General features: G+C 36.7%; 1 pseudogene; it reads right to left on the bottom strand.

Annotated features, from left to right (window-relative positions):
* Positions 1-710: 710 nt before the first annotated feature.
* On the bottom strand, positions 711-1,550 carry LOC127115870 (pectin acetylesterase 8-like; annotated as a pseudogene).
* Positions 1,551-10,168: the final 8,618 nt, after the last annotated feature.

Below are 10,168 nucleotides of genomic sequence, written 5' to 3'. Positions count from 1 at the left end.
AGGTTTGAGGTTCCTGAGGACCTTTCAGGCTTGGAAACAAATCCTGTAGTTGATTTTTGCAAGGCAGATGAAGTGGATGAACCATTGTTTACATTATGTTTTTCAGTATGATTCCTGGCATTCGGTTTCTTAACATTGGATGGCTTAGGATGCACACGCGTGTTTGAACGATCAAGATTCGTTAGCAGTTTTGTTACAAGAAATTGAGGAGAATTATTGATTCCTGTGCGCTTTTCCACAGCCAATGGTTCCATACTGCTAGGAACAGCACTAGGCACGGCATCTGATTTTCAAACGAACCAAGACTAGAAGCATCAACAGACACCGGACCAAAGAACTCACCAACAGATCTGTTATCAGAACCATTATCCAAAAGAAGTTCCTCGAGAACTGCTTTAATTCTTTGCAGCTTGGGAGGAACAACAATGACATCAAAAGGAAGATTACCGTCGGCATCAACACAACTAATATGGGCACCCGCCGTTATAAGAAGCCTAACAGCATCAACAACATTAACAGACCCACCAGAAGCAGCACAGTGAAGGGCAGTGATCCTTAACAAATTTCAGCATATCTGAGTTACTATGTCTTAGGGTATTGTTTCTTGGCCTCTATAATTTGTTGTCTTTGGGATACTGGCTTAAATTATGTTGAAATTTGATGGATTGTTATGATATTTTGAATTTTCTGTTATTTCATGATGTAGCAATCTTTTATGTCGAGCTTGCAGTTACGCAAAGTGCCATGTAGATCAACAACACCGGGTGCCAAAATATTCTTAATCTGCCATGAGTCATAAGCTGCATTTACAAAGAAGATTGGTGTACTGATTTGTGCGACCATATTTTGCGGGAAAAAAACACAGCCCAGGCGAAAGTCTTGATGTGCAAGACGAAGGCAAATTCTTTGTTGAGGCATGTGTTTGAACGACTTGGCTGTAGAATTGTTCAATGTGTTGTGCTCTAGAGACCGCTTTTACATCGATAAAATGACCAGCATTTGAGACGCATTTAACTTTAGCTGCTGCAGGAAGTAAAGTTCTAAAGCGATCACATTGTAAAATAGAAGTCAATTCTCCAGCAGGACACCTAGATAGAATTGTATTTTTAGCATTTTTTATTCCTTTTGCTAGTAAATCCTCAATGACAACAACAAATATTCTTCCTCCTCTGTAGTGCAAATTGGTTGCTGAATCAACAGCTTCAACATAACTGGTAAATGATGAACCGTCACGATACCTAACCTTGATTCTGTTCCAATTGTAGAAATCTGGATTAAAACTTTTTTCATTATTAAAAGAAAAACGAAAAGGAAAGTGTTGTATCCATTTTCTTGGACGATCCTAATGGGGTGTCTCTACAGTTATCAATTCCGGCATCAAATCCCTTATCAAAGTGGTAAGCCGGTGGACTCCCATCCAACCAAACAGCTCCTTTTTGTGCTGTACTTTGAACATAAGCGATTGGCACAGCAAACCCCTCAGCTGACTTTACTAACAACAGTGTGCATATTACAAGACTTAACAAATGCTCCATATTTGCACTCTTCGTTATTTAACTGGTGGAAGGTTGAATGGAAAAAGAAGAATGAATTGTATGGTTATGGTTGTAGTTTGAACTTGATGGAGATGATTGTAAAGAATAAGAATGGTTGTAACTTGGTTTATGGAAAGGGATATTTGGTTATAAAAAATGGATATGGATTTTAGAAATAATCCGAGACTAATCAAAATATCAATTTAAAATCAAAAAGTCAACAAAACCAATTAAAATCAATCTATAATTTGTTAAAAATTACTTTGATATCAACTCTAACATTTATTTGGAAATTAAAATCAATTAGAGTTTGAATCATTAGTAAAACACAATTAAGATTAACTTGAAATTTGGAATTAGACTTGATTTGAAATTAAAATTGAAAATTTAAAAGGTCAAATAATTAAAATCCATTTTATAATCAAAAGCACCATGATCAAAAAGGCCTAGACAATGACCAATGTGTAACAAAAATATGGATTTAGGAATGGATGGTTGCCTTTGGTCATGAATGTATGCAAATGAACTTTAGGCCAAGTGCCAAAAAAATGGAAAAAATTCAGGACCAAAATCGGGGTATGACACCTATATATTAGGAATCAGAATCTATAGAGATAGATCACAAAACTGCTTAAGTCAGAGTACATACATAGACAAAGTGCTGAGACGCTTTAATATGAATGATTCCAATATGGTTATGTGTTTTGCTTAAATGGTGGCACTGTGAGCTTGAAAAGTTCAACGCAAGATGCAGTTGCTGATTCTACAACTGAGGCCGAGTATATTGCTGCCTTAAGTGCAGCAAAGGAAGCTGTTTGGATCCATAAACTTGGCATAGTCCCTAGCATTGTGGATCCCATTGGTCTCTATTATGATAACAATGGTGTTATCGCACAAGCTAAGGAGCCTAGATCTCACCAACGATCCAAACACATACTTAGGCGTTGTGCGAAAATATGTAAAGTACCTACACTTGACAATGTTGCTAACCCACTGACAAAGCCTCTTGCGCAGCAGAAGCATGATGGCCATACTAGATCAATGGGCATACGGGGTATGCTTGATTGGCTCTAGTGCTAGTGGGAGATTGTTGGTGTAAGCCCTAGAGGCCAATACTTTTGGTACTTGTATCGAATTATTTAAAGGCATTTTCTTTATTATGGTTGATTAATAAAGTCCCTAGAATAGATAGTCCGTTTAATGTATTAAGTGTGACTTAATCATGAGAACACATTAAACATAAGGGCATTATTCTTAAAGTATCCGTAGTCGAGCTTTAATGTGAAGTGGGATAACATTAAAGCATTAAGACTATTATGTTTGTAGACTGATGATCACATCTCATAGATCATGGATAAGGGGTTATCAAGTCGTAAACATAGGTATGAATATTAGGAGTAATATTTATACCGGATTGACCCGCTATGAGAATACTATATAGAAAGTTATGCAAAGTGTCATAAGTTATTCTCATGGTGATAATAGTGTATACCACTCTTCGACCTGAAACCACTATGGATCTTAGATGTAGAGTCGAGTGCTTTGTTGCTGATCCAACGTTGTCTGTAACTGGATAACCATAAAGACAGTTGATGGGTACTCCACAAAGCATGCTGAGGGACATGAGTGTCCTAGATGGAATTTGCCCATCCTGCGTAACAGGATAAATGTCTATGGGCCCAATATTGAACTGGACAAGGATGACACGGTCTATACCTTGTGTTCAATATAGACATAAGGGTAAAGGGGTAATTATACACATAATTATTATCACAAGAGGTTTTGTCAGATCACATGACATTTTCGTGACTTGGGTAGCAGTGATGTGTTGCTAGATACCGCTCACTGTTTATTATGTTAAATGCGTGATTTAATATAATTGCCAACGCCGCGAAAACCTATAGGGTCACACACAAAGGACAGATTGATGAGAGATAGAGTAACTAAGGAACACCGTAAGGTACGGTGCACTTAAGTGGGAGACGAAATATGGTAAGGTACCAAATACTTAAGTGATTTTGGGCATATTATAAGATATGGGCCAAAATACACTTAAGTGGGCTTTTTAGCTTGAAGCCCACACAAGTGGTTCTATAAATAGAACCCCTTGGGTAGAAGCATTGTCACTCCAATCCACTCAGACAGAATTCAAGTAGAGACTTGGAATTTTGTTTCCCTCTTTCTCTCACTCAAAGCCTTCATTCATAACAGCTAGCACTGCGATTGAAGGAATCTGTTCGTGTGGACTGAGTAGAGACGTTGTCATCGTCCAACGTTCGTGATCGCCCCGTGGATTTGTATCCAAGGTTTTGGTCGTTTCAAGAGATCTGCACCAAAGGTTTGAATCGCCACAAGAGGTAACGGTTCTATCACTGATCATGCCCATTCGTAAGGATCACTAAATGGAGAAATTTTTAAATTCCGCTGCGCCTTGGATGTCAATTCTCCTACAGCCACCTCAAAATCCATCAGAACGCATCATGTGTATTTGTTGGCTATCAAAAAACAACATTTTGTTCAGGTTTATTTGAAACTGGAATGACCGATACCAAAAACATCTCTAGAGTGGACGACACATTTCACAAAAGATGTTGAAAATTGGCGGGATCACTTTCTTAAAAGGATAGAAGAGTTCACCAAGTTAAGGGACATTGAAAGAGAAACAAATAAGGAAAGGTCAAAGAAGAAACTGGCAATAGATTTAGATTGTGACATATCTTTTAATGCATTTTAGTTTTAATCTAACAATGTCACTTGTTTTTGCATGTAACGCACCGCATAATGTTATAAAATTTGGTGGTAATTTTGGGACAATTGTTGTTCTTCTAATTTTTGTACTGCATAATACATTGGTTTTGTGTGGAAAGTGGGTTGGGTGGGTTTGGAGATGTATCTCTGGACACACCTTTTACTTATAAAACAATAATATATGTGACTTTACGAATGTAGATCTCTGTAAATCCCCTTATTTTTGAAAAAAATAAGGCGTATCCAGAGATGTATCTCCTGACGCACCATTAAATTATTTTTAAAAATGAAACATAAGACTATACGAATGTGCATCTCCATAAAGCCCTTGATGATATGATAGGATTTGTAAGATTCTTATTGATCTGCATCTTTTATAAATAGGGTCTCTCATTCCATTTTCTTTACACAAACCAAAATAAATATATACCCTATCTTGCATTTGTGTATTTCAATGGCGCAAAACCCCTCACTTCAATTTCGGGTCTCCGAAGACATACTTCTCATCGATTTGAAATCCAAATTGAATACTCTCTTGTGATATCCAGAAAATCGGAAAGTTATCAAGCTTAAGTATCATTTACCCTCGATTGACAACGGATGGAAGATACATGTCACCATGCTTGAACTGAAGACGGGTGATGATTTAAAGGTTATGTGGAGTATCTTTTACCGTTACTCAACAAAGGGTCTAATTGAAGTGAACGCAATAATTGCAAGATCAATTGAAGACATTCTAAGGATGTTGCATCGTCCTAAACCACCAGTTTATAATTAAATGTAATGTTAAATTTATGTTAACATTAAATTTTATCTAAGTAATGTTTATTTTGAAGTAAATTTATTTTGGTGCTCCATTATTTTGCAATTGTTCCTACTTGTTTATGGTTTGAACTAACAGCATATTCCGAAGTTAAATCTCTGGAATACTCATTGAATATTAGACTAAGGGGAGTTACGGAGATGCATCTTCGGATTAACTTTTTATGCATACTAAGATGCATCTTCGGATTAACCTTTTATGCATATGGAGATGCGTCTCCTGACTTACTTTTAGCAAATTATGGGGATCTCAATAAGTCCATCTGAGATGTGTGCAAAAAAGATGCATCTGGAAATGCATCACCGGAAGCTAGGGGAAGTTCTGACTTTTCACGTTGGTGGGGATAACCTATAAGGATGGAAAGAGTAACCCTCTTTTTTATCAAAAATAAATGGGAAATTCTCTTTCCACCCTTAAGTGTGCGCCTCACACCTCTGGAAACCCCAAAATATCCTTCATACGTCTGGAGATGCATCTCTAGATGCACCTAAAATCACATCAATCTTTGTCCTTCCCAGATACACCCCATTTTGAATCAAATATGGTTCAGAGATGCATCTTTGTAACATTTCAGGTGGGGTTTCGGAGATACATCTCCGAAATATCTCCATAAGTCATTTAAAAGGTATTGAAAGAGTGTTAATTTCAAAGAGGAGGTGTTTTGGAGATGCATCTTTGTAAACCCCCTGGATAGTTTCAGCGCAACATCATTGTCTCAATAGTGTAATTTTTTGCAGCCAAGTTATATTAAAGTAGAATCAAAGTAAAATCAAGTTATATTAAAGTAAAATTAAAGTAAAAAGTCATACATTAATTATATTAAATTCAAAAAGTCAATATCATACATAACATTTGTCTGAAAATACAAATAATAATAATAATAATAATAATAATAATAATAATAATACCTCCAAGCATAAAATATTGGGTGTGTCTAATCCTCGGCCTTTTCCTACGCCTATACTGCAAGACATTTCGTGCCTCAGAAATCACTCCTTCTACAAGGGCCAACTGAGGAATACCTTCTATAAAAAGTCATGCATTTATGTTTGATCTCCTCATCTCCATAGTACGCTGACAGACGCTGACACGTCCTCGGTGTGGTCATCCCTTGCCTCAAGTACCTCTTGGTTAGCTCACCTAGGTGCGACAGCACATGGCCAATCTTCAGTGTAGGTAGGAACAACTTCCCACCCGATGATGCGAGGGAAGTGGGAGATGATCCATCCCTAAAAATGGTTAAGATACAATACTAATAACAAATGTGACAAATGAATTATAAAAATATTAGTAATAATAAATTACCATAAGCAGCGCGCAGCTCTTTGTCATTTATTTTGTCTTCCAAAGACAAGCCTCGCCCAGCTTCGAGTACAAGTATACCAAATAAATGACTCCCCAATTGTACTCGTGAATTATCGTCAAGTCGGTGAAGTATTCAAGTCAGACCATATCGACGTAGGTTTCACTTTTGTCCATAAAAATGGACGTGCCAACCAAGTTTAATGGTACTCAACCTGCATATCATCACCTTCGACATCCACATCCCACTGTAGGTGCTATTTATAAATCTTTTCCAAAAAAAACTAAATTTAGCATGAGCACCTCTTGTGTCAACTACCTCATTAGAGACCTTAGTTGGGTTAGCCCCCAAATGAGTGATCATCATCTCGACGTCTACCTCTCGACCGATACTTATGTGGCTCAGTAATTTTCCCATGATAGAAAGATGCAGGAGGCATGAGACGTTATCCATGGTTTATGGTCATGTACGCAACAACACATAAATTGGGAAAACCAGAATAATGGATAACATTCCTCAACCAATCTGTAGTGTGTTATTCCAACTCCAATATCTTACGGCCAAGGTTTATTGATTTCAAACATGTATGCTCCTATACAAAAAATATCACCATCAGTCGCAATTCCGTTAATTTAAAACATATGTAAACATATATAAAAGTAAATAAATATACATCTCATTTCCATACATGACTAGCAGCATGGTCTGCATAGAGATGAAATAAGGAGGTGTCAAACGGGTCTCCTGGATAACTCTCTAAAGGGGCATCAGTAACAAGTTCCTTCTGGTCTATAGATGTTGCTTCATCATCTGGGGACTCGTGGCCCCGTGAAGTAAAGGCATGAGACAGACGATTATGTGAAGTAGAACCAGATGGTTGGAAAACTCGGCGTTGTGAACCATCAAACAAGGTTTCATCAACTTGTGGCCTCGTGCTCCTGGCTGCGGCGGTCCTCTCACGTCATACAAGCGCGGTTTGGGACACACTTCCGAGCCTAATTCTGCTAGGGTTGTTTTCAGTCATTGCACATGTGATAAATCAGATAAGCAAATCAAAATTACAACCAAAATTCTGCTAGGTCCAAATACGAAGATACATCTCCGAAAATAGTTCAAAATGAATTCGGAGATGCATCTCCGGACAAAGCCATGATTTTGCTGAAATGGCAGAAACGTCATTGCATGTCCATTTAAGCTATGTATTTCGACTAAACAGTACCTAATGTAACTTAAACAACTTATTTTCCCTTAAAATATCATTCAAAACACAAAAAAAAGGAATGATTTTTGAAAAACTTACCAAATCTAAGTTGTTGAAGAGAAGCTTGAATGGCGTCAGAAGGTTTGTAGTAAATGAAGTAGAATGCAATGAGAAGTTTGATTAAATGAGAAGCTTGAATGGCTGAGGAAGAGCGCCAGTTGGATTTTTTTTAGGTTTAGTAAGTTTTAAGAAAAATGAAGGAGGAAGAAAGAAGAGTCTGACACTGATTAATGTATTAACCTCGTATGGAGATGCATCTCTATATCACCCACTGAATTTTAAATTAATGATGTTTACGGAGATGCATCTTCGAAAAGACCTCATACATATAGGGAGATGCATCTCCGGATTAATTTTTGGCAAAATGAAAGTTTCTCGTCAATTTGCACTAAGAAGTGGAAAAAAGTGTGTCCAGGGATATGTGACTTTTCACAGTAGTGAAGAAGCACCCCTAAGATGGAAAGAGTAATTTCCAAAATAAATGTCGATATAAATATTAAATTTGGAACATTTCTTCCTTTTTTTTCAATGGTGATAGCTTGGCTATTAAAGTTGACATATCCAAAGCTTATGACACCTTGGACTGGTCAATTCATTATCAAAGTTATGAAAGCTTTTGGCTTCAATGATATTTTCTGAAACTGGATTAATCTTATCTTTTATTCTGCAAAACTCTCCATCAATGTCAATGTGAATCTTGAAGGCTTCTTTTCTTGCACCAGGGGTGTTAGACAAGGAGACCCCTTGTCTCCCCTACTTTTTTGCTTAGTTGAAGAAGTGCTTAGCTGAGGTATTACCAAGCTTGTCTTTGAGAATTCTCTATAACCCATGCTAGGTCCCTCTTCCTTACCTATGCCTTCTCATTTCCTTTATGTTGATGATATTATGATGTTTTGGAAAGGTACTCTTTCTAATGTGCAAACCCTCTCCAATCTCTCTGAAAGATATGCCCTTGCTTTTGGTCAGCATGTCTCACCCCAGAAATCCACTCTTTATTCTCCTTCCATCCTTAATGCTAGAATGCTTAGATTTGCTTCCTTGCTTGGCTTCAATATTGGCAGATTGCCTTTCAGCTACCTTGGGGCCCTAATTTTCAAAGGCAAGCCTAAATTCTCCACCTTGCTCCTATTGTTGATAGAGTGAAATCCAAATTATATGCTTGAAAATCCTCTCTCCTCTCTATGGCTTGTAGACTTCAGCTTGTTGAAAGTGTCCTGCATAGTATGCTTACCTATACCACACCATTTATGCTTGGCATGTTTCCCTCATTAAGGACTTGGAAAAATCCCTTAGAAACTTCATTTGGATTGGTTCTCAAGACAAAAGAAAGACGGCGATTGTCTCTTGGTTCAATGTGTGCAAGCCTTTCAATGAGGTTGGTTTTGGGATGAGATCCCTTTCAATCTATGCTTGCTTGGAGAATCATTCACAATAAGATTCCAACTTATGATAACTTGTCAATTCGTGGATGTCACCTCTCATCCATCTATAATCTCTGTTGCAATTGTGCTGAATCTTCGGATCACATCTTCCTCGCTTGTCTGTTTGCTCTGCATCTTTGGGACTGGTTGGCTAACATTATGAGATTGAATATTAATTGCGACTCTCCTATTGACATCTTGAAAACTGTCAAAAGAGGGTGGAGTCCTCAAGTTAAAGTCATCGTTTCTGCAACAGTTAATAATGTTTTCAATATTATCTGGTTGTGTAGAAATGATGTCAAATTTAATAATGTTGTTCCTTCTTGGAGACATATTGTTAATTGGATGATCTCTGATATCCATCTTTCTGGTAGCTAAACTACTAAAGTTGCTAGCAGTTCTATTCATGACTTCATCGTTACTAAAGCTTTTAATGTAGTTGTCATTAAAGTCAGCTTTGGATTGAGTATGATAGTAAAAATGTTTTGTTTGCTTTCTCTAAACCAATAAAACTTCTTTCAGGATTAGAAACAGATGGTTTCACTGTATTTCTCTATCCAGTTCTATGGATTTTATGATTTTGCATATTTTTAGAATGGATAATCATTGCACTAACAAGATCGCAATTCTTGAGTTAGCTCTACACAGTGGAATGAAATTCCTGAAGATGTTTCTTGTAATTTCATTAGGGATCGTTTCGATCTTCTTAACTATCGTTTCTCTCAGTATGAGATTTTGGCCTAATCCTCTCCTTGTTTGTCTGGTCTCTTCTTCAATATATTTCTCTTCTCTAAAAAATAAAAATAAAAAGTAAATAAATGTGTCGCCTAATTTCTTTTACTGCATGTCATTCTTTTTATATTTCTACTCTTCTTGAAAACTATAACTTTATTATTTAAAAAAATAAGTACTATAACTTGAATTTTGTCTATAATAATATTTTTAATTCAAATTTTGACACGTAAATGTCTTAAAATGGACATAATTTCTATAATTTTCTTAATGATTTAATAGTTTCATATTCGTAATTATATGCACATTTGATCATTTAAATTTTTAATCTCTTGTTTTTTTTAG

Source organism: Lathyrus oleraceus, chromosome 1 (assembly GCF_024323335.1).
Source record: "Lathyrus oleraceus cultivar Zhongwan6 chromosome 1, CAAS_Psat_ZW6_1.0, whole genome shotgun sequence".
Taxonomy (NCBI): domain Eukaryota; kingdom Viridiplantae; phylum Streptophyta; class Magnoliopsida; order Fabales; family Fabaceae; genus Lathyrus; species Lathyrus oleraceus.
The sequence above is the reverse complement of the archived record's forward strand: the minus strand, read 5'-3'. Positions and strand labels throughout refer to the sequence as shown.